This window comes from Tamandua tetradactyla, chromosome 18 (assembly GCF_023851605.1).
Source record: "Tamandua tetradactyla isolate mTamTet1 chromosome 18, mTamTet1.pri, whole genome shotgun sequence".
Taxonomy (NCBI): domain Eukaryota; kingdom Metazoa; phylum Chordata; class Mammalia; order Pilosa; family Myrmecophagidae; genus Tamandua; species Tamandua tetradactyla.
In genome coordinates this window covers 30,291,702-30,317,652 of record NC_135344.1, presented here as the reverse complement: position 1 = coordinate 30,317,652, position 25,951 = coordinate 30,291,702, and the positions used below count along the sequence as shown (strand labels likewise).

At 37.0% G+C, this 25,951-nt stretch overlaps 1 long non-coding RNA gene across 2 annotated transcripts; it reads left to right on the top strand.

The window, feature by feature from the left end:
• Window positions 1-1,308: 1,308 nt before the first annotated feature.
• On the top strand, window positions 1,309-25,951 carry LOC143662062 (uncharacterized). Of its 2 annotated transcripts, none has more exons than XR_013165124.1 (3): window positions 1,309-1,446; window positions 1,883-1,998; window positions 24,949-25,951. It is a non-coding gene; the product is annotated as an uncharacterized LOC143662062 (long non-coding RNA). The 2 variants fall into 2 exon arrangements; XR_013165125.1 differs by lacking the exon at window positions 24,949-25,951 and adding an exon at window positions 9,338-10,009.

The following is a 25,951-nucleotide window of genomic DNA, read 5'->3' as shown; positions in this document are numbered from 1 at the left end:
AAACATGTCTTTAAAATCTGCAAGGCTCTGTTGTAATAGACTGTTTTCTTTATCTAAAAATGTCTTTATTTCACCTTCATTGCTCCAACTTTTCTTTTTTGTTGTTCTCTCCTGCTTCTTCTGTGATTCTAATTACACACACATTATATCCTTTGACACTGTCCCACACCTTTCAGTTACTCTCTTCAGTGTCTTAGGTTTTTTGTTTTGTTTTGTTTTGCCTTGTTTTGTTTTACTCTGTTCTTCCTCTTTCGGTTTGGGTAATTTCTATTGACGTATCTTCAAGTTCATTGAGTGTTTCCTAAAGTGTGTCAAGTTTACTAATAAGCCCATCAATGACATGCTTCTAGCAGTTCCATTTGATTCTTTCTTATAGTTTCCATATCTCTAGTCCTGCATGTTGTAAACCTCTTCCACTTGAGCCCTTATTATATATATATATATATATATATATATATATATATATATATCCTAAATTATTTTAAATTCTGTGATAGATCCAATGTCTGTGTCGTATTGAGTGTGTTTCTATTATTTTGTCCTTGAAAGTGTGTGTGTGTTTATGTTCTTCTGTATTGTTTGTATATCTCAAGTGTCTTTTGAAAACTAGACATCTTTTGTAATACAGTAGAGATGGATGTAAATACTGTGTATTCCTGGAAATGGGCATATATTTCCTTGAGGCAGGCCTGTGATATGGAGGTTAAATTAAGCTAAAGCGGAGTATAGCTGGTTTTCAGTTTTGTTGTTGCCATGGCTTAAATCAGTGCTCCATAGGCTTCAAATTTCTCAGTGTTATTTGTATTTTGCAGTGTGTGTTTGTTAGAAGGATTTTCCTCAATATCTGCGTTAGCTCTATCTGTTTTTTCCTGTACCTCAGAAAAGGTATCTTTGCATTATCTGGCCCTATTCCAGAAATAGACTGGAATATTGTTGTTGTTTTTTTACTTAACGATTGTTGAGCAGTAAGTTTTACTTAGGAGGCCAGAATGGGAGTTTTTTCTTGTTCTGATTCGGCTTCAGTGTGAGATAGGTACGTATCCTTCATTCATAGTGGTAAGGCCTTCTCTGTAACCTTGCCTCAAGCACAACTGTTTTGGTTTGCTAAAGCTTTTATAAGGGGGATTTATTAGGTTCCAAATTTATAGTTCTGAGGCCACGAACATGCTCAAATTAAGACATCAAGAAGAAGAGATCTTCTCTCAGGAAAGGCTGCTGGCATCCAGGGGTTCCTCTCTTACATGGGAAGGCACATGATGACATCTGCTGTTCCTTTTCTCCGAAATGTCTCTGCTCTTTATCTTCTCATAAAGGACCTCAGCAAGGGGATCAAAACCTACCCTGCATGGACTAGGCATCTCCATGGAAACATTCCAAGCAAAAGGTCCTACCCACAATAGGTCAACACTCAAGCCAGTGAATCCAAGGAATGTAGGCTTTTCTGAGGTACATAACAGATTCAAACTAGCACAATAGCTAAAGGCTATCTCTAATGTTTTGGGTCTAGGACATAGTTCTACCCCTTTCCCTGGGTTGTTTTTTCTGTTCCTCCAGTTTCAACGGCTAGTCACTGGTGCTCTAAAGAACAAAGGATCTGAATGGGGCCCTATGCTCCCCTCTCTGCTGTGACTGCACTTCTCTTTCCCTAAGCAAGCACCATGAGCAAGGCTTTCTCAGGATTCTTATCTTGCCACTAATCTTTCCAGTGACGACCCAGTGAAGTCCGTGAAGATTAGCCTATGAACGGGTACAAATTTCACCCTGCTTGGGGATTTGGCACTCATGGGGTTCCACGGTATCATGCTAGCCCACAGTTGTCCTTCAAAACTTCATTAAAATTTTTTAACTGTATTCTTTTTTTTTTTCTTTCTGGCATGTGCAGGTACTGGGAATGGAACCCAGGTCTCCAGCATGTCAGTTGAGAACTCTGCCTGCTGAGCCACGGTGGCCCACCCTTAACTGTTTCTTACCAGCAACATCCTGAAGCATCTAACCCAAGTAAGCAAGCTCTTGTCTCCTATTGTTCCTTGGAGATGTCTGTCTTTGCTTATATTTTTCATTAGATGCCTAAGGTTTCATTCCCTGAAACCTTAGCTCACTTATAACTTCAAGGAAAGTTGTGAATTTGCCATTATTCAGTGATTTTTGTTGTAGTTTTAAGGATGAAAATGAGGATCTTTTCCAGTTTTCTATATCGTAAGAGGAAGTCCAAAGTCTCACCTTCATTGTTGAAATATAGTTTTGGTGTACATAGAATTCTCAGCTGGCAGTTATTTTCTCTTACTTTTGTGAAGAAGCTCTGCTTATAGTTTCTAAGGTTGTTAATGAGAAATTAACTGTCACTATAACTGTCATTACTCAAGTGATTTTTCTTTTCTCTTTGCTTGTGGTTTAAGATTACTCATTTCCTTTTCCATTTTGCAATCTCATTATTATATATCTAATTATGAATTTAATTTAATTTATTCTGCTTAGATGTATTGGGATTCCTGATTGGTGTCTTTTATCAATGCTGAAAATTTTTTACCCATTATGTTTCTCTTTGAATATTTCATCTTGCTTATTATCCTTGCCGCATAAATTCTCTTTATACTTTTTATCTCATCACGTGTTTTGGGGGATATCATTTTTCATGTATTTTGGGTTATTTCATTAGTTTTAACTTTTAGTTCAGGATTTCTCTTTTTTCTTCATCTCATTAGTTGTTTAACATACCCACTAACCACATGTACACACACACACACACGTAGGTGTTTAGTTACCTTTGGCTCATCAAGCAAATATCATGCAATGACTTGGCTTAAATAATAGGCTAGGAATAAGTTCAAATCAACACATCATCAAGGTGATTGATTCTTCAAAAAAACTGGCATTCTGGCACTGGCTGCCAGAGACCCTTAGTTCTGTATTCCCCTGTCACATGGCACTGCACAGGGCATTCTTTCCTGGCATCTCCCTTATCTTCTGGGTACCACTGCCCTTTAGCTTCTTGCTTCCCATTGCTTTCTTTTTCTCTGTCTAAATTTCCTACTGCTCATAGAAGACTCCAGTTAATAGGATTAAGACTCATCCTAGTTGATTTGGGCCATACCTTAACTGAATATAACCTCATCAAAAGGTCCTACTTAAAATAGGTATACTTCCACAGGAATGGATTAAGTTTAAGAACATGGTTTGTTAGGATACATCCCTCCAAACACCATAATAGCTATAGATAAATATAGATAGGTAGAGTTATAGACAGGTAGGTAGGTAGGTAGGTAGGTAGGTAGGTAGGTAGGTAGGTAGAGATAGAGATAGAGATAGAGAGAGGGAGGGAGGGAGGGAGGGAGGGAGGGAGGGAGGGAAGGAATATACAGAATAGCCTGTGTTTAAATAGCATTCCTCCACAATGGGTTTGCATATGGTTCAGCCAGTCTGATTACGAATATCTCACCGCATGTCTATGAACCACAGTATTTTTCCTTTTTTACATTCTGAATGTATTTTTCTTTGAGAAACCAACTTTGTACAAATTTTTGTTCTTATTTTGCTACCTTGCACCTTGTTAAGCCCTTAGGCTTGGGTGTCCTCCACTCTTCATTACCCAAGTCCTTGTCCAGCCTCAGAGCTCTAGGCCATTACTGATCAGTAGATAATGTCTACTTCAGCTTCACTATCTTTTATGAATTCTTGATTTCCTTGTTTCTTGTTGTTGTGGTATTTATTTACTTTACCTCTAATTCATCTATATGTTTAAAAAAATTTTAAAGATTTTTTTGAAGCTGGGCTGAGAATAATTTCTCTAAGTCTCTAGTCTCCAAATTGCCAAAATAGAGGAACCTACTTCTCCTTGTTTAGTAAAAATTCTACTTCTTGTTTTAAGGCTGAGTTCAAATGCCACCCATCCAGGAATTTCACTCTGGTACCCTTAGTTGGACTTAATATTTTTGGCTCTATATGCCAATGGTATATTTCTCTTAATTGCGTTGTTTGTCATTTTCTGCCTAACAGTAAATTTGTGATTTATGTGTCAATAGCACTTCAAAAATAGACTAATCCTTGAAGGCAAAAAGGAATGTTTTAAGTCAGCTTTCTTTTGGTCAAGAGAATAACACACAATAATCATCAATACATATTGAATGAGTAAATGAATTAATGAATGAATAAATAGAAACATTTTTATAGGTTTGGTAGCAGCAGATGAAACTCAGTTCAAGACTTATATTGAGCATCTTAGACATGTTGATAAGGACTAAGGATATTGAAATAAATGAATCATCTCCTTAAAGATAAGGGTTATCCTTTAGTTGGAAAGGTGGTGAAGTACATATGGGGTGGATGGTATAGGAGTTCCTTGCATGAGGAAAGAGTATATAAAATAGTGATTGTGATCAATGAGCATTCATAATGGTTTATAGAGCAAACAGGGAGTCGGGGGAGGGGTTCATCTTTTCACTGTTGAGCTTGATCTTAGGCAGGCCAGCCATACCCTCTCACAACACATTATTAATATGACTAGATTAAATGGGCTAGGGCTTATAGCCCACACATGTGTCTTTATGCATGTATGTTTGTTATTTTATAGGCCAAGAAGAATTGTTTTATTATACTTTTCCCAGCATTCAGAAAAATGTTTGTAATTATGTGCTAGATTATTTGTGGCTTATAGGAGCTATGTAGGAAATTTTCCACTTTTATTAATAATGCATTCTTAATACTGTGCATCAAAGTTGAATGTGTAAAATGCTAAACTATAAACTTGTGTATTATATGGTGGATCCAGGTACAGAAAGCTAAAATGTACTCATTTATACTTTGCTTTTCACACACATTTCTAGGCTTTGTTTCTAGATTTCAAATTATATTCTTTTTTATATAATTTTTCATTTACAACTGAAGAAACACTTGACTGGCATAAGCTCAAAGAGTGGCTTGTTAATTTACCACTTTTGGCACTGACAATGATTCCATCTTTGTCTCAACTCTATTAAGTTTACGAGGTCTACATGTCTTGTATCAGCATTTTCATCTTTCATTTGTTTTTATCAAATAATGAGGACAGAAGGCAATAAAATATTCAGAACACACAAACATTGCTTTACAAATATGCTGCCAAAAGTGTACTGGTGGTTGGCACTCTGAAAGCATATGTGCTACCTGAACATTTCAGTTTCTCAGCTATGTATGGGAGGCCAAATTTAGCATGTAAAACTTAGTTTGGGCTATTGATGTATAATGTGGAAATGAGTGGATTGTGTGAAAACAGCATGAATAAAAGTCAAGGAAAACCTATAGCTAGAATTAAGACCTTGAAGTCTCTTCTTTGATTTGTGCCTAAAGCTAAAAGCAAGCCTCATATTTCTGAATCCACGAATCTCTCGTCAGGGATATACCGTATTTGATGCTTTCCTGGGTACCTAGAAAAGCAAGTGCTCAAAATTGCATGCCAAGATTGCCAAATAACAATAGCTGCAACAACAACAAGAGCATTATTTTGAAGTATGGATACGTAGGCATTCATTATACAATCCTCTCTGTTTTGAGTGTGTGTATGACATTTTCCACTAAAAAAATGGTTAGAGAAATTGCAGGGGTAAGATTCTTCCTAGAGCAGATAAGAGAAATGCTGCTTTTCATCCTCACTTGAGGATTTCTACCCAGGTACAGTTCTAGTCCATATATGTAAACTCCAAAGTAGTATCTTTCCTTTGTATGAATCCAGGCAATATTAAGGTGCTGATAAGTTTCCCTTTTCTCTTCTCATATTCTCCATTTTTGCCTTGTGACTGTGAGCTTTCTGATCTCTTTTCTCAAGTGTCTGCTCCTGGAAAAGAACTTTGGTCAAAGTCAGTGTGGGGCTTACACAAAGTGATTTTGCACCTTTATTTCTAATCATCCAGTAAAAATATTAGAGGAAATTTGGTGCTAAGTAAACAAGGGAACACTTTTGGAAAAGTTGTATGTAGGTTTTTTTGTGGAGGAGAGGTGACTCCTGGTGCTCTGACTTTATCTCAGATTAATGCCACTAGCAACCAACGGCCATAGGAAAAACAGATCCAGGTCAGCTTTATTCTTCCTCACCCTGGCCCCAGATTTTGACGCATCAGAGATCCTGGGACTTGATCTGTATTATTTAGAATTATATGGAGAATTTCTTCAGCCACCCTTTCATATAAATAATGCTGAAAAGGTGTGTGGTCTCATGAAGAGACCATTGGAATCAAAGTAATTGGGTTGTAGTCCTTGCTCTGTCACTAAACTGGTATGAGATATGGGGCAAGTTACTTTCAATATTTCAGCCACAGTTTTTCATCAGTAAAGTAAGTACAGTGGACTAAATAAGTGTTTGTTTGATCCTGAATGCCCATTAGAATCCAGGGAGCTTTTAAAAAATGCAAATGACTGACCTTGACCCCTGGGTATTCTGATTTCATTTGTTTGAGGTGGAATATAGGAAGTTGAGACTTTGAAAAACTTCCAAGGTGAGTCTAATGTGCAGTCAGTATGGAGAACAGTGGGACCAGATATCAGCTTAAGTCTTGTCCAGAGAGGTAGTGTATCATCCAAGGTTAAGAGAACAAGCATTGCAGTTAGACGAAGCTGAGTTTTAACCCAAGCTACCTTGGGCAATTTTTTACTTCCTTAAGCCTCAATTTCCTCATCTTCATAATAAAGATAACATTTGCTTCACTAGGCTGGAATTAAATATGATAATCGATATAAAGTAAATAGCTCTGGGCATGGCACACAGTAGGCATTCAGTAAATGCTGATGATGACATGATAAGTCTGATACAAAAAGTAAATTCCCGCCTGAGTGTGGTACTAGCTTAAGAATAGCAAATAGAGCAAAGGAACAAAATAAAAAAACAAACAGCCCCTCCTCACCCCCGCATTTCCAAACTTGGTATATTTCACCATGCTTTTTGAATCTATTCCATAAATGACACTCAAACTAATGGCTACAAAAAAAAAGGCAGGAAAAACCATAACAAATTAAATCCCAGTCTTGTTTTACTCGTAACAGTAGTTTCCAATCAGGTGAAAGGTCTATGTCTGAAAAAGCAAAATTTGAAATATTTAGAAAAACTAGGAGAATATTATTATAGTATTGGGATAAGAAAGTCTATTTAAGCATATAAAGCACAAACCATAAACAAATGGATGAAAATGCTGTTTTATAATAGAAACCTTCTATATTACAAGAATACTCTAAAGCTAAAAGTATTTAATATTTAATATTATATTCAGAACCAGTTAAAAATCTCTATGAATTTGGAAGATAAAATAAATCAATACAATGGAAAATAGGCAAAGGTTAGGAGTTGGCAGTCCATGAAAATAGAAATGAACACGTGAAAAGGTACACAGCTTTACTCTTAATCAGAGAGATGTAAGTGAAAGCAAAATGAGGTGAAAATTCATATTCATCATATTGGCAAAATGTTTAAAATCTGACAATTCTGTTTACTACTGATAGGAATACAAATTGCTCTGAAAATTTTAATGAGAAACCCTAGTTTGTGTGTGTAAGAGGTCATGACCAAGAATGGGCCCAGCAGCTTTAAAATAGACAAAAATCACAACCAACTTTGAAATCATCAATAGGAGAATTGACCAAATTGTGAATTACAGTGGGATGCTATTTAAGAATGAAAACTAATATCTCAAAGTTATATGTATAAATGCAGACAATTTCACAAATAAAGTTTAATTTTTGAAAGTTGCTGAGAGATACACATATAATGTTGGCAAAAATACTTTATTGTAACAACAATGTATATTGTGATTAAAAAAAAAAAAAGGATACATAACCACTCCAAATTAGTAGACGCTTAGGAAAATAGGAAGCAAGAGAGAAGGGGGAAAAGCCACAGAAAGACTTTCGACTTTTTTCTAATTTTTTTGTTTTTTTTAAAAGGTCTGAAAAAAATATGGGAAAATGTTAAGATTTATTCATCTGTGTGGTATAACTAGAGGACCTTTTAAGAAGTGGTATTTCCTGTCTTTTTAATCTGTGTTTAAACTATTTTGTAACTAAATATATATGCGGTTATTTTCTACCCTTTCAATTTTGTGATCTTATCTGCTATTCCTCAATGACATCTGTGCTGCTGTTAATTATGTTTTAATTTGATGTGCGCTCACACTGCCCTGGGCATGCATTATCCATTCCGCCATCTTGAGGGGGTTACTATCGTTCCCAGTTTTGAGGAATGAGGGAAATGAAGCTCAGTGAAATCAAATGACAGGCCATGATCATGGTGCTGCAACATGAAGCTTGGCCCTGGGACTCCAGAGGCCGTGTTATTAACCACCATGCTTTGGAAAGGATTGAAATTACTTGGGTATGCAAGAAAAACGTTTGACATGTAAAGTTACCTTGTGAGACAAAGATGAAATGGATAGTAGGAGCAAGAAGCATGGTGGAGCTCCAGTAGGAAGAATTGGAGACTTGTTCAAGTATATAGAGAAAAACGTAGAGGCAAAGCCTAAGGCTTTCCAGGCACACTCATGTCTTGTTTTTCTAAGCCCCCTATAACCCGTGAATCCCATGAATTTCTTACACTCTCATTTCCAACCCTTAGCCTCCTTTCTGTCTAAAAGAAAGTTTTCTTTGTACCTACTGATGGCCAGTGTTTGGATGAGGGCAAGGAAGTTAGTGTTGAGGAAATCATGAAATTCTACATCTCATTCTTATTTCTTTAGTCCATTAGTCTGAAAAGCATCACCTCTCAAGAAATTAAGGTAAAATACCAGTCACTGAATTTCAAGAAACTCAGTTTATCCTTGGCATGAAAAGTGCGGGTCAAGGGTATGGGCAATTTTAATTAATTTTACCTTCTGTTTTCAGTAGCCATATTATTCATTTGTTCCAAAGTCAACAAAGTTTGTTTTTGTTCTATGAAATTGTAGTATTCATTGACCTAGTAGTGTTGCAAATATATTTAAGTAATTTGAATAGAGGACATCCAAAGCACAAAATCTGACATGTTTTGAGGAATTATTTCAGCATCTCACCTAGATGATACATGTGCTAGGTGTGAGGATAGAGAGGTGAGAGACAATAGGAAGTAATTCCTATTGGTTGGATCTTCAGTTCCTTCTTTTTATACTAAGGACTTGGGGACATTGTTTGAACTTTTTCCTTGGAAGCTGAAACTCCCAGTACCTGTGCAATATTTCACACAAGGAAATTCCATTAGAGGAAACTTCCTGGAGACTCTCCACATGCTCTTTAACTTGGGACAGCCAGAAACTTGTTTCAGTGATGAGTTCGGAAGCAGGAACTTGACTCAGGACCTACTTGAACTCAAAACATACAGCGCCCTGCCCCTACTTTTTCTCTCTTTCAGAGTGAACCTTTTCAGAGGACACATGTGCATATGCACACACACACACTGCTTCATGAGTGTGGAGAGTCTGCTTGTGTGAAGGAGGCCTATAATTGTCTGGGGCTGCCTGGGACTAGTGGCTAAGACTGTCTCTGTTCCTCAAGGAGGAGCCATTATAAAGCTCGAAGCTATAACAGTGGTAAAGGCAGGCATTTTGATCTCCATTTGCCTGTTGTCTATTTTTCACGTTTTAACTGGTTCAAAACACAAAAGTAGAAGAATGGGGGTAATTTATCATCCCCCCTAAAACCTTGATACACAACATCATGGGGAAGATAAATGAGAGAAGGCAAAGAGAAAAAGAAAAGGAGTGTAAAACCTGCATCACAGTCCTACTCTGCTCTAGGGAAGGTTGTGAACAGGAAAGAAGCCAAAAAAAATTAAAGAAGAAAATCCATGTTACTTGAAAATGGCTTATTGAAGGAAATAATAGTAACAGGAAAATCAATAAAGCATACGATGCAGAATAAAAAGCAATGGAGTCGAGGGTAAAGGCAAACGTTATTTTATTCAACAGAAGGAATCATGGGACTAATAATAATTATGTACCTTTTATGATGAAAGCAAGTAAAATGTTTCCCATTGAAGCCACTGATCCCAACAACTTAGAATCATAGCAAGTATTCAGAATCTTTTTTTATTTTAGGTCAATTCAAGGCTTACGGTATGTTATCAATATCAGTAAAGCGATGTCTGCTGGGAAAAGAAGTCAGCTCAGATTTATAATGCTTAGTGTGTCTTAGAAAGCATGTAAGCAGTGTTCTCTCAGGAGCATTTCTGAGAGCAGGATGGATTTTTTTGTTAAATCCTGAGTCAAATCAGGACATTGGACAGGAACGCCCCCATCCCTTTTCTTTGGTCCCCTTGAGATCTGAAAAGAGGGGCAAATATTTAAGAATTTCTTCAACAATACAATAAGGAAAATACAAAACAACTCTATTTACACAGGACAACCATAGCTCATTTCTTCTGCACCATACCTGTGTGACCTAAAGACACAGTCCGGAGAAGACTGTTGAGATAGAGACTGTGATTATATGCCAATTGCTCCTCGCCGAGATTATTAATTTTCTCAAATGTCTGGGGAAATTGTACCTTTCCTGGGACAGAGCATAGTCTTTCCTTTATCTCTTTCCCTTCCACTCTGTACATCTATGTTGTTGAAATGGCCTGGATTCCCTGGTTATATTGAACAAAATAAGCTCCCCTCCCCCCCGCTCTGGTTGTGTGGAGACAAAACACTTTTGGTGTCTTTATTCAGCCAAGACAAACCTTTAAGACAAGCAGAGAATTGTCCCGCCTTGGTTTTGCTGTTCTAAGTGTTGCCTCTCATTTGATCCGACTTCACTGCAAAAATGCAGTGTTATGGAAAGGTTCTAAACCCTTTGTTATTTGTCAAAAAGCAGGATCCAGGAATCAAGGTCTAGGAGTGGGGGATAGGGTGGGGATGACATGAGCTATAGAGCGGGGGTAATTTTGTGGATATTGAGATGAAAAATCATGGTAAAGTTGTCGGGAGTGATGAGATACCAGGAGGGCAAGATGAAAGAGCACCTGTGGGAATTTCTGTCTTCTCATTCCTCTGTCTGCAGTGGTCCTCTCATTTGGATAATTACTCATGTGTCTTCAAGGCCCAGATTACACAGGATCTCTTCCTTGGAGTTGTACTAGATTGTCCCTTCCTCATCCTCACTCCCCCCCCCCCCCCCGCTTCCTTTATCCCCTGTGCCGGTTTCAAACAATTATGTGCCCCAGAAAAGCCATGTTTTAATCCTGATCCAATCTTTTGGGGCCAGCCTTTTCCTTTAATCCAGATTCAATACTGTAGGGTGCAAACTTTTGATTAGATTATTTCTATGGAGATGGGACACACCCAATTGTGCGTGGGCCCTTTTGATTAGTTGGAGAAGTGAATCCATCCATTCAAGGTGGCTCTTTACTAGTTTACTAGAGTCCTTTAAAGGGGAAGCATTTTGGAGAAATCTCAGTTGTAGACACTTGGAGAATAGTTGCTTTGGAGCTGACAGAGATACGGATGTTTGGGGATGCTTGGGTTGCCTACAGAGAGGATACCTAGACGTGGGCAGAGCCCAGCAAACATTGTCATGTGCCTCCCCGTGAGATTCTAAGCAAGCCAGAGCCCAGGGTTGTGTCCTGGAAGAACTAAGTACAGGCCCACAGAAGCTCAGAGAGGATACCAGTGGCATCAGAAGCTGGAAGCAATGGAACCAGGAACAAGAACCAGCAGATGCCAGCTACATGCCTTCCAAGATCAGCCTTCCTTGAGTCAAGGTATCTTTCTCTGGATGCCTTAGTTAGGACCTATTTATGGTCTTAAACTGTAGACTTTTAACTTATTACATTACCTTTTTAAAAGCCATTCCCTTTCTGGTATATTGCATTCCAGCAGCATTTGGCAAACCAATACTACCCCTTTCTCTACACTGGTAGAGGTAACAGCTCAGTCCTCTTGACTGCACTGGTGATATGTGTATAACACAGGTTGAAATATGTCTCACACTGAATTCAAGAATTCTAGCACCTGTCTGTTAGACCTGAGAGGCTGAAAGACCTGAGGCCTGAGACTGTGCTTTCATTCCCTTTGTATTCTCAGAGATAATTGGGAACTGAGCAGATGGATGGATGGAAGGATGGATGAATGGATGGATGAATGAACTTGTGAATGAATGAGAGCACAAAATACATTCTGCTTTGGGTTATTGGTGCAACACTGTTATCTATTTAAATAGAACAACAAATAATTCTCACTGAATGACTTCTAGGAACTAGCCCTGAAAACTCTCCACTTGCCCAAACCCAAACCTTGGGAATGAGTTTATTTCTCTCCCCCATCTCCATTCCCTCCAATTGATTCTATGCCCTAAATGCCTCTAAGATATCCCCTTCCCTCATGCCAGTGTGCTCCATACCTGCTACTCATTCCTCCCCCTTGGCTTTTGCTCGGCAGCATGGTTGTGTTATCCACTGCTCATCCCTGCCCCTTCTCACCACCCTTCAAATGGCTGTTTCATACCAGGAGGAAAATTGATGTGTTTACATAGGTAACTTTAGAAAGCACTTGCCAACTGTTAGAGCCACATGATATATGATGATAAGTTAAAATTATCTCAGATGTTAGGGATGTTAATAAAATAGATTGACAAAGATGTGCACATAGGCTCCTTATCGTTCATGATAACATCAAAGCTCAAAAACAGATTCCTCTGTGTAACTGAGGCGGACATTTTACACGATTAAAACGTTCCAAGCACTGTCGGCTCCGACAATGACATTAAACAGTTTTCCACAATAGGTGGAAATAAAACCAGGTATAATAACAAGGCCCCTTACGTGGCTGTACGGCGAGAAGATGAAAGACACCACTGCTGCAGAAAGGATGGCTGTGACACGGGAGGGTGCCAAGCAAATTGCAAAACCTTGTGTGGGTGTAAGTTCCACCTGACACTTTAATAATACAAATATCTCATTTTTACTGGTTTCACCTTATTTTCCCTTCTGGACTTTTTACTTCTATTTCTTATTGGATGCAATAACCTATTAATCCACTGCTGATAATATGTGATAGTTTTAACTTGAGCTCCTGACACTCAGTCCTGGGAAATGGTGAATAAGGTGACCTTTTTCTTCACATTCTATTGTGAAAACACTCATGGTATTTTTCTTATTTTGTTTGCCTCAGAGAATTCAGTAGGGTGCTGAATTTCGGGAGAGATACAAATGTACTTGTAAACTTGCCATTGATTAATCTTGATATCCTGCAAAGAGAAAATGGAGGTTGCTTTAGCTGCATGGACTTCTCTGCAAGAGTTGACTTCTAATACCTCTGATCAGTGATCTAATAGGGTTCAGAAGATTGTACGAAACTCATTGGAAACAATGAAAGGAGCACAGAGAGACTTAAAAGCAGCCTCCAATTATTTATTACACATGTTCTTTCAAAAGAGTCTTATGTCAATGTCAGCTCTGGAGTCTACTTCAATACTTTTAACATATAAATGGAAACAGTATCAATCACTAAATTAATAGGACTTCAGTGAGTTTTCCTAACAATAGATTCAATGATCTCATGCGTCCTTCCAAATTAAACAATTCTAATTCTCTTTTCATGGTTGCTTATCCTCCTCACCAATGTATCTGGTCAAATTAATACCAATGATAATTTTTCAAGAAATAGCACACACCCATTTCTTAATCATCAGGAGCCAAATGGAAAGTTGGATGAAAATGTCATGTCCACCACTGTGATAATTATACCTAAGGTTCTCAAAAATAAATCCCTAAGTATCAAAACATCAAAGAAGAAGAGCTTTCTTCACTCTGCCTTCCATAAAAAGTAAATCTTAGGGAATACACTGAGAGAATACCAGAATGTACAATTGGAAAATGTAGAATACATCAAAGTAAAACATCTTTTTTGATTTATGGAATTCATAAAATTTAGTTCAGCATTGATAGCCCTCTATCGAGAAGCAATTAAATATAGCAAACTATTGTTTGTTCTAAGGAATTATTCCAAAAGGCATACATATGGAAAACCTAAGTATGAATATGCATGGATGGTTTTGGAAGGGATGCCAAAGTTTGTGTTTTCTACTTCTTGAAGGTGCTTTATTACCAATAGTTTTCAAAACATTCCTTTCATTAAAAGGAACTGGAACTGTGATTTTAGAATGAAATATCCTATCTGGTACATTATATATGTAACCAGGAGGAAAAAAAAGACATACTACTTCTTGCTCTGTAACAGAGTATCTCCATTTTTCCCCTTCCAGCTGGAGGGTACAGATGGGTACAGTTGAGAAAGCCAGGGCTGAATATTTAGTAACAAATTCCATGATTCTGGGCCTCCAGGGGCTGGTGCCAGGGAGCTCCCTGCTCTCTATGGGTGACTTCCATCAATACCCTTTCCCTTCTCTCCAAAGGGACCAAGTTGCTAGAAGGGATAATGGATGGAGGGTCACTCTGGATGTACACAAATCACTCACAAAGAACTGAAGGAAATGTTTTTGTTTTGTTATTTGCTTTGCTTTACAGTCTTGCCAGAAGATACCCAAGTCCACATTTTTTTTTTTAATTGGGTGAAAAATCAGTGTGGAGCCCAGGAGATTTATGCTTTAAATAGCATCCCACCACTGAGCCATATAGGACAATTGCCATAATCCAAGCCAAAGAGTGAGAGCTGCTGCCCAACACCCTCACCCCGAACACTTGTGATGTGAATCTGTGAACCACAGCACCAGGGGCATTCTACCACTGTCAACTGCTGATAAGCCCAGATGTCACACCAAGAAAGATCACTTCCCAGGGTGACAACAAAGACCTTGGTGGCACTCACTTGCGGAGGTTGGCAAAAGGTGCCACAAGGGCCAGGTGTTCACAGCCTATCTCCTCCTTCATAAACAATACGAGATATTTTATGCTAGCAGCTAAGGAATGACGCTAAGAGACCGAATGATTAAATGCCAGTCTGCCAGCCAGAGTACATTTGTTTTCTGCTTGAAAAAGCCACTTTCATTTTGTATGACAGCTTTCTTAACTGCAGCATAGCTCAGAAAATGACAGAGAGCGAATGAGAATAAGTGATTGTAAACTGGCAAACAACTATTTGCTACTATTTGAACTACCATTAAACTGTTCATTCAATTTCTAGTCAGAAGCTATCACTCAGCTATGGAACCAGAATATAAGTATTATTTCTTTGGTGACATTACAGTGCCATCTAATCTTGGGGGAAATCTTTTAGACAAAAATCAGAATATCCAAAAACTGCCTTCACTCAGCGGCAATATACAATGCTTAACCATGGCTTCTTATATCTCTGTATTCTTCTTCTCATAATTGTTATTGAAATGCTTGAATTCCATTCCCATTCTAATGTTATGCACTCAATAATATGATTTTTCCCTCGAGTTGCCTACCCAAGCTAGAAGCTGTTAGCATTGGGCAAAGCTGAGGTTTTATAAGTTGTACATGAGATAGGTCTGTCTTCCATTTAGTGCCATTTATTTTCTTTGGGAATATTCCCTAAAACAGAACTGCTCTGTACTGCAGAACTATTACAAAACTAATGAGGTCAGTTTCTAGGTGCTATGCATACTTGATTTCATTTAAACCTCTTAAGAAATTTAATGAGGGTAGGTAGTTGACTTCCTTCTGTTTGAAGAAGTTGAGGCTTAACTAGGTTAAGTGATTTACCAAAGAGTTAGGATTTAACCCCCAGTCTGGCTGACCCTAAGACCACCCACCACAGTCCTTCTCAAAGGAAGGTGATAATGGTATTGCTTATTCCACCTAAACAAAAGAACTCTAAATTTCAAAGGGCATCAGCTAGTATTTATTCTGAGTACAAGTAAAAATTTGAAGTAGTAGGACAGGCAATTTTTAGGTAAAAGTTCTGGTGCTAAGGTTTCACTTGAGATATAATCTTTTACTTGTGAATACTGGAAAGTTCACTCCAGATCCTTAAAGTCTGAAGTCATGGTTGCTTTCGTTTTAGTTTTTGCCTGCTTATTTACATGTTAACTATTTTTTTCCAGCTTTATATCCTTCAACAGTGCATTTGTGGTTTGGTAACAAGCTTATGGCATTTGGAATCAAGTTTTGTATTAGTGAATAGAATAAGTTATTCAGTATTATTTTATTTATTTATTTAGTTTTTTGCATGGGCAGGCACTGGGAATCGAACCCAGGTCTCTAGCATAGCAGGCAAGAATTCTGCCACTGAGCCACCATCACACCACTCTCGATATTATTTTATGTCCAAAAAAGTTCAATCCTAAAATAAATGGTGTGAGTCAGAGCACCTCATAAAATTAAATGTTTGAGCATTTATAACATTTCATAATTGTTTCCCATGGATATCTGTTAAAAGGAAAATAAGATTTCTGGACTGTATTTTGGCAATATGTATTAAGAGCTTTAAAATTTTCTATAATTTTTAGCATGGAAATTCCATTTCAGAAACTTATGCTAAAAAAATTAAAGATGTATGCTAAGATTTTTTTCTAGGACACTCAATGTATTATTTATACTGGTAAAATATAAAAGTGAATAATATATCTAGCATAAGGGAATTAGTCAAAACGCTGTACAATTATAAGATAGAATATCTTCATAAAACAATAAACTAAAAAGTTAATAAATTAATTTTAAAAACATATTACCACATACTTCTATTTTTGTGATGCACATATATATATGCATCATATATATATTAGAAGTATGTATACCAAAAAATAATAATGATTCTTGGTTTGTTTGTGTGTGTTTCTCTCTAAATATCCTACAGTACATATGTATTAATTTTCTAATCCTACAGTACATATGTATTAAATTTCTAATAAAAATACTTAAAAACCTATTTAAAAGGGTGGCCACAGTGGCTCAGCAGGAAGAGTTCTCGCCTGCCATGCCAGAGGCCTGGGTGCGATTCCTGTTGCCTGCCCATGCAAAAAAAAAAGAAAGAAAAACTCTTTAGCCTATAGTCATGCTTAATAAATTATGGTCAGTTAATCACTTAATGTAATAAAAGAACATAAACATGGCCCCTTTCAAACATACAGCCTTAAAGCTTTTATATGCAGGAACATCCAACCATAAATGTAAAGGAGATACTGGTGATACTATGGGGAATTAAAGAAGGATGCTTTAAAAACTCCTAGCTGGGTTGAGGGGTAAATCTTTGAATTTAAGGCTGCAATTGGTAAACTTTTTCGAAGTGCCACATAGTAAGTATTGCTGGATTCACCAGCCACGTGTCCTCTGTGACAATCTCTCTACTCTGTAGTGTGAAAGTCGCCATAGACAAGATGCAAGCAAATAGGCATGTCTGTGTTCCCATAAAGCCATTTGGTAACACCTGATTTAAAAGCAAGAGATAGAGATATGGTAAAGGAAATGTAGATGAAGTTTGTACAAAGACTCTGAAAGGGGAAAGAAGAGCTCAGCTACCTGTGAGGTTGATGTGTAACTGGTAGAACACCAGGCAGAGAAAGAACTTCCATCTGGCATGGAAATTGAGCAGCACTTCTCCAGAGTTTCTCAGATCTCAAAATAGTTCTGTTAGTTTCTAGGAAATTTTGAAGAAGTATTTGTTCCCCCTAATAATATTAGAAGAATGCGGTTTGTTTTCTGGGAACTAGCTAATCCTTCAAAGGAAAAAAAGAATCTGTAAAATGGTAAAAGGGAATATAAACCATTCTTTGGCTCTCAGAAGGCAAGTTGGAATACGAACAACAAAGAAGATCTCTACTGAATCTCTAACTTCCCAGAATTCATCTACGTCAATTTCTTTCACGGAAAAGATGCTGATAAGTTTGAATCTCCTGTCTATCTTGAGAAATAATTACCTAAATCAAAGCATTTCCTTTTACCAGGGATTTAGAAGAGATGGGCCGGTGGTATGCTTGGCAGTATGCATACATATTGGCAGAATTGTATAAGCGACTTTGCAAGGAATTTGGAGTTTTTAAGCATCATAACCTTTACCTGAATTCCTTTAGGAATTGACATGGAAACTGAAATATACTTAGTTTGAGACTTAATATTTTCCATCTTGTTTATAAAAACAAAATGTAAACCTAAGAAGATAAACATTGAACTGTAAAAATGTAACAGAGAAAAAATTCACACATGCTACATTATACACATATAAATATCCAAATGAAAAGTGAAAATTAATTGAATTATCATTCTAAATGTCTGAATTTGCCTATTATAATGATTGTTAGGTTCATGTGCCAACTTGGCCAGGTGATGGTGTCAAGTCAACTGACCAAGCAAGCACTGGCCTAACCATTACTGCTAGGACATTCTGTGGACTTAAATCATCAGTCAGTTCATTGCATCCATGGCTGATTATATCTATGATCAACTAAGGGGAGTATCTTCCACAATGAAAGATGCTCAATCCAATCAGTTGAAGGTTTTTAAGGGAGAGGTGATGACTTCAGCAGTTAGAAGAGAGAACTTTTGACTCTACTTCAGCCAGCCAGCCTCTCCTGAGGAATTCATTGAAGACCTTCACTGGAGTTGCCATCTTGCAGACTGCCCTATGAAATTCAGACTCATGCATCCCCAAGTTGCATGAGACACTTTTATAAAATCTCATAATTACAGATATCTCCTGTTGGTTCTGTTTCTCTAGAGAACCCTGACTAATACAACTGCAATTAGAACCAGTGATGATGAGAGAGAGATTTGTCTAAATGCTTTATCTTCAAATATTTCCATGATACTATGGAAGATGCCTCTTCCATACTCATAGGAAATCAAAAGAAAATGTATTTTAACTGTTATTGATGGCCCTGGTCATGCATCCCTGACCAAGGATTTTCTCAAAACAGAGAATGTCTGGATGATCCCATTTTGCTCATTTCCTGGCATAGACTTTACAAGGAGTTCATTTTATTTTTGAGATCAGCGAACTATGGTCATGTTCTTTTCGTCCCAGAACTCTGCCTGCATAGCTAGCTCTGATTTGATTAATCAAGAGAGAAAAATCTCTATGGGAAAAAAAAAAAAAAAAAAAAACACTTGCACTTCTGGATTTCAAGAGCCTGGCAAATATGGGAGATTTTGTTAGTAGTTTGAAAAGGTTGTCAAACAATTCTACTTCATAATTAATGTAGCTTATGATCTCCCCATAGGATATTGCCCTTCTTTCTTGCCCCCCTGAACATATCTGAACATCGGTTATGTGTTAAGCATTGTACTGAATATACCATGATGAATAAAACAGTTTCCACTTTAGGTGAAACCCTTAAAGCCCCTTGGTAACAGTAGTTCTGCCCACCAGATACATAGTTATGCTCTGCACAGCAAGTAGCAAGGGAGGAAATGATCCCCTGTGGTAACGATTATCTATTACCTCTTAGAATCTGAGCTGCAACCTGAAGTTGGCTCCATTTCCATGAGTAAGTGGGATAGCAACTGGTCAAAGAAGAATCCTAATTTCATAAATGTATTGCAATTCTATTTGCTTGATAACTTTTTTAAAATGTAAGGATAAGGTACAACCAAAAGTGAGCTCATGATTTAAAAATAAAATGAAGGATGCAACTCTATTAATGTTTTTATATACATACACAGGCACACATACATACATATATGGAAAGGGATTAAAGCTTTATAAATAGAAGAGATTACTAGATATATACATAGATGTAAGCGTATATTTATTTACACATAGATATATAAAGAAATTAAAGAAAGTTGGTTATTAAAATATTAATGATATCTCAGGATTGTGGGACTTGAGTTGACATTTTTTTCATATAGTTTTTCTGTTTTGCTAGAATTTTTGCTATAAACATGTGTTACTTATATAAGCAGATAAACATAAAGCTATTTTCATTATGTAAAAAAAAGATGTTTGCAGCAACACTAAATACCTGCAATCCAGATTTCTATCAAAAAAACACAAATAGACATTTTTCCCAAGAATTCAGTCAAGAGTAACAGTAATGAATAATCATTGGTAATGCATGCAATTTGTATACTTTCAAGATCTTACTTGTAACCCTGGATTCAGTCAGACCATCCCAGAGCTGTGTACTTATATTATCTTGTTTCATTTTCATGTCCCTATTCCCTACGTTCCCCTAACTGGAATTTTGACATTGGAAGCAAAGGAAGAAAATCTACCTAAAAAACTAACTCACCCAAAGCCTGCTACACAAAGATACTAAAGGAACTTTTGTATTTTGTTACAGAAAATACAAAAAGAAAAAAACTTTCTTTCTCTTAGACTGTGACATGTTTCATAAACTATATGAATTTTGTATACTTTTTTTGCTTTGATTGGTGGGAATTATTTAGGATGGATTTTGTGGACCTACTTTAATGACTCTACTATACAACAATCTTTCTAAACTTTTTTTTTCTCGTTATTGCCCCCCTAAGGTGGTTTCTTGGGCATATTTTCCCTATTTCATGCCCCTCCCCATGAAATTTTAATACCAAAGATATGCTACATAAACTTTTACGCACTACATATTTGCATTTTATGCTTAAAGAGTAAGTTTCCTCCTGCCCTGAAGAATTAATTTGTTCCCCCATTGAGAATGCACATTATACAGTAACCTTGGTCTGGATGCCTTCACGGTAACATTCCTTCTGTTTTAACTTACCATTCTGGCTAATTTTCCCTGTTTCTCTTTATGTGTATCTATTTATAGAAACACAATAATAATGAAACATATTTGCTGAGTACATTCTTGTAAACAACCTCAAATCTGGACAACTTGATAGATCCCTTAAATTTAAAATGAGAGACTAGAATCAATGCTATTTCTTATCATAGACAAACTTTGCCCTGGAAATAAAGTGTTTCTTTGAGTGCTGTTTTGATCATGCTTCTCAAGCTAAAAACTCCCTTGGAATGTGTTGAGGTGAACTAGGATAAGAAATCATAAAGAGAGCTCGCCTTGACTATGATTGTGCATTAGAAAATATCTATCAAAGGTGAAGGCAGGGCATAAGAAAACATTAGAAACCAGAATATTGCAAGCATATTTTTCTGTCACATCATTTCTTTTTAAATGTACCTATTTCTTGTACTATATGTTCCCATTTTACTAATGTCTTTATACTGTTTTGAGGCTCTGTTCTATTTCCCATCCCTAACAATTTTCATTATTCTTTTCTGGACCCTTTTGATCTCATCTATTATGAAAGGATGCAACCTGGAGTACAAACAGTCTCACAAATAAAGAGGAATGCCATGTTACAAAACATATTTCCTACTTGATGTACCTGGATAAACAGACCACTAAATAGTCTGCAATATGGAGGTACATTGACTTCAAGGCCCAAACGAGCATTGCCAAACTGGATGAAATTATTTAAAGCCTAAGTTTTGGTGTGGATTGATTTGGGGGCCACTTCACTAAAATACAAGAATAAATGGATTCCAGATATGTGGGGGCAAGTCCCGATGGCTCTACAAAGTATGAACCGCATTGCCCTATTCTGGAAAATGAACCCATAATATTAAAACAGTTGGAAAGTAAGCTTTATAGGAGTCATCACCCTTTGATTGTTTGTGATAAAAAGGAGAAAAAATAAAATTTTCCAAAATGAACTAATTAATAATTCTCAGTATTCAGCCTAAACCCCAATCAACATCTTACGGGTTGTTTGAAAAAAGACACAAACATTTATTTGTTTAATGGAAATAAAAACAGAAGCAAAAGCTAACTGCACTGGAACCAGTATAGTTACAGCTTTATCTCCTAACTTATTATAGAGAAAAAAAATGAGGTATTTTTATTTTAGTATATCAAACAGCCATACAACTTTATACATGTGTGTAAAATGTTTCTGAGAATAAATGAGAGGAAATTAGCAAAATTATAGGGTGGAGAAGTGCCTGTACATAAATGTTAAGATTATAATACTGTTATGTATTAGTTACTACTGTTTAAGCTAAAAGTAAAATACTAATAGGGCGGTACAACCGTGGCTTGGTGGCAAAATTCTTGCCTGCAATGCCGGAGACCCAGGTTCGATTCCCAGAGCCTGCCCATGACAAAAAAAAAAAAAAAAAAAAAAAAAGTAAAATAATAGTAGTAATAATAATTCATTTAATTCAGCAATAATATACTGAGCTAGCTCTAGGGGTTAAGCACCGTTCTAGGTACATGGGATGCATCTGCTTCCTGTACAAAGAGTCCTGCTCTCAGAGTTTATATGCTCGTAGTGGAAGCACAGGCAATAAATAACACACAAAATGAAGTAACTCAATTAGAGAATGCGTTAGAAGGTTGTCAGTGCTATGGAAAGAAAGAGGAATGCAGTGAGGAGCATCAACAGGGCTGGTATAGTGTGTGTGCTTGCTTTGGTCTTTCTCAATAAAGTGTTGAGTACGACTCACTGATCAGGGGAAATTTGAGCCAAGATTTTAAAGAAGAAGAGTACAGAAAACATACGTTCATTTGGAAAAGTCGGATTTCAGGTAGAAAAGAAACCAGTACAAAATTCTTAAGGTGCAGACACTCCTAAGGTGTTGAAAGAGCAGCCAGGAAGCCAGTGTGGTTGGAGTTAAGGGAGAGGTGACTTGGAAACAGATCATAAGCAGTTCCAGGAACCAGTGAAAGGACCTCATGCTTTTAATATGACTGAGATGAAGGCCCATTTTCTGGCTTTGGCCCAAGAGTATCATGATTTGATATAGACTACTGAAGGGCAAAGTGGCTTAAATGTTAAGGAAAAATGTATTTCACTGTATCAGTGTCCTATGGCTACCATGACAAATTACCCACTGGGTGAGCTGAAACAGCATAAATGTATTCTTTCATAGTTCTGGAGGTCAGAAGTCCAAAATCAAGATGTAGGCAGGGTTGGTTCCTCCTGAAGTTTTTGGAATTAATTGCTTGGCCAAGGATTCTCTTATACGCTCAGTCTTGTACCAACACAAAGTTTATGGGAACAAGAAGCTGTGGGGAATTTGAACAATTGGCAGCAGGGATGACTTAACACCAAAGGGGCAAACGATTTGCCATAGAGACAAAAATTAGTCCAGTCAGAAAAAAAGAAAAGGCCAGTGGAAATGGTTATTAGATACGTTATTTAAATGTTTTTAAAAAAGACGTGTCGGGGGTGCAAGGGAGTTCACTGGCAGAATTTTTGCCTACCATGCAGGAGACCTGGGTTCAATTCCCAGTCCCTGTACTTCCCAGAAACAAACAAACAAACACAAATTCAAGAAATGGTGCTGTAATAACATGATATGCACATGGAAAAATAATGAAATGTGACCCTACCATACAGCATACAAATAAAAAGACATATCAAACAAGTTTTGATATGCACCAAATTGAGCATTTTCAGATTTCTGATCTATAGGAATCAATCACATTTAATAAGAATGCCTAGAATATGCTATATATGTGCCATTTCTGATAGGCCTTCAATGGTTTCTGATTTCCTACACTTCAGCTACAGCTCTAATTCTTTTTTTAATCTTTCTTCTCATAATGTACTTGCACAAATCCTTCTGTTACACTATTAGCTTATAATATATCTTTACACACAAACCATATCATAAAGCAGTAATGTGTTCATTTAATGAACTAGTAATAAATTATTAAGTGATTTAAGTACCTGTTTTGGAATAGACAGGCCATTCTTTCAAAACCATGGAATCAGCTGTTATGAACAAAGACTGAGACCAAATATTTTCTGGGATATTTTGAAAAAAAAAAATCTCCTAAGGTCTTTATAGGTTTTCTCCTATCAAAGATTACATAATATATTAATGTCATGGAATCAGAACATCTACTTTCCAAATTAGTACCTTTGGGGTCCATTCCGTTTTCTTCACTATTCATCTGAAGATAAATTAACTATTAACTGGCTATTAAAAAACTCTCAATATGCATACATACCCATATGTGCATATAATTACAACATTTATTTGTATTATATTTATATGCCTAGATGGATTTGTACCTAGATGGATTTATCCAAACACTTTAAGGCTTAACAATATCAACGACAAAAACATAACCATATTCTCTATTGCTTATCAAAGGGTATAAAAATGATATCTTTATGTGATTAGCAGGTTACCTTTTCTGGATTATTGATTGTCTCATCAGAGGGCAATTAAAATGTAAACCAAACAGGTAAATATCCAAATAACAATAGAGGCTTATTTGAATCTTTACAAAGCAAAGATTTTAAAACACCTTCTATTCTTAAGTATTTATTTGAAGGTCAAATGGGATTCTGAAACTTGCTATATTCAATGACCAGAATTTATGGCCAAAAACCCCCTACACTTGGAAAGAAAAGTAACCAGGGCAGGAGGGAATAAGATGAATGTGTTCAAATCTGTGGGGCATGATGGCTTGCATCCCAGAGTTTTTAAGCGATTGACTTTTTATTTTGTTGCAACTACCACAGTTGAAGAATTTATGTTGAGATTGTGTGGTTCCAAAAGACGGAAAAAAATAAGAGTTTCTCCATTAAAAAATATGGGGTGAGTGGGAAATGAATTAAAAAATAGGAAATAGCCATAGAAGAGATAAATTGAGAATGTCTGGAAAAGCATTTGAGAGGACTAAACAGAATCTCTAAATTTCTGAAAGATTGTATGTACCTGGAATTAACCCACACGGTTTTATAAAGAACAGATATTTCAAAAGAATCTGTGACAAACTGGGTAAAACAGCAGACTTAAAAGAGTCTTTGGGCAACGGTGGCTCAGTGGCAGAGTTCTCACCTGCCATGCCAGAGACCTGGGTTTGTTTCCTGGTGTCAAAAAAACAAAAACAAAACCAAAAAAACAGTTTTCATCCTGGTCTAGATGACAAACCATCAGAATCAGACCTTTTTTGGACTATATGATGTCACTATTTGGTGGGCTATAGCTGAGGGTCAGGATGCCTGCAAGAAGCAGTTTCTCCTGACAGTGAGCACACTTGTGGAAGAATCTGGCTGAATGGAAACATGCCATCAATAATTGCTCTGTCTCACCTGAATCATCAAGTCTTTTTGTATGTTTTTTGCTTGTTTAGTTGTTCTTTTTTTTTTTTTTTTTTTTGCAGCTCTGCTTCAATTGTTGAAATGATAATGAGTCACTTGGATGGAACAAGTTCACAAATTTAAGGCTGATTCTGTGCCTTTACCTGCATCTGGAAAGCTCAGTGATAAATATTAGGGGAGGGATGAAGAAATTCGCCAATATTCTTCAAATATTTGCTGAGCTCTTGCTTTGAACAAGGCTCTATGTTAGATCGTGCATGGAAGGGCTCCAATTATGCAAAGATATTGTCGTTGACCTCAAAGAACTTAAAATTTAGAAGCTGAGATTAATTAGCAAAGTTTTTTAGCAAATATTTTTAAACATTTGGCATGTGTCCCAAGGAGTTCATGACCTGGTGTTATTGTTTCTAATTATGGGCAAAGAAGTGATTAGAAGATGTCAAGGAAAATCTTCAAGAGAAGGTAGCATTTCAGTGGGTCATAAAAGAAGGGTAGGATCTCAACAGGTGGGTATGTGTGCCAAGGATATTCTAGGTAGCAGGAGAGATGTGAGCAGTGAGGTGAAGATGCTAATGCATGGGATAAATTCAGGGAACCAGCAAGGGACTTTGGCTAAAGAGCAAGTAATGAGGTGGAGAATAAAATGAGATAACAGAAAAGTTGGAGGTAGGATCATAAGTGATTTGGACTTAGTTCCAGTGACAATAAAATATTACAATATTTTGGGAAGAGGGAAACCAGAGGATAAGGCTGAAAAAGAGCCAGCAACTAGGAAGCACAGAAATCTGCTTTGCCACACAAATGCTTTTGGAAACTGGCTCTGACAGTACGTAATGCCATCTCAACTGCCTTTCTCTGCTTGCCCCAGCAGACCCTGAAATCACTTGTATTCTCAGCCCATCAAATCCTTTGTCTCCTCCTCAAATGGCAGGCATCCAAGGCCATTCCATGTTGGCCAAGGTGTTAAGGGATAACAAGGAATAGGGAGTTAAGGCTGAAAAGGTACTGAGTTTCTATTTGGGATGAAGGAAAGTTTTGGACATGGGTGATGGTGATGGTAGCAAA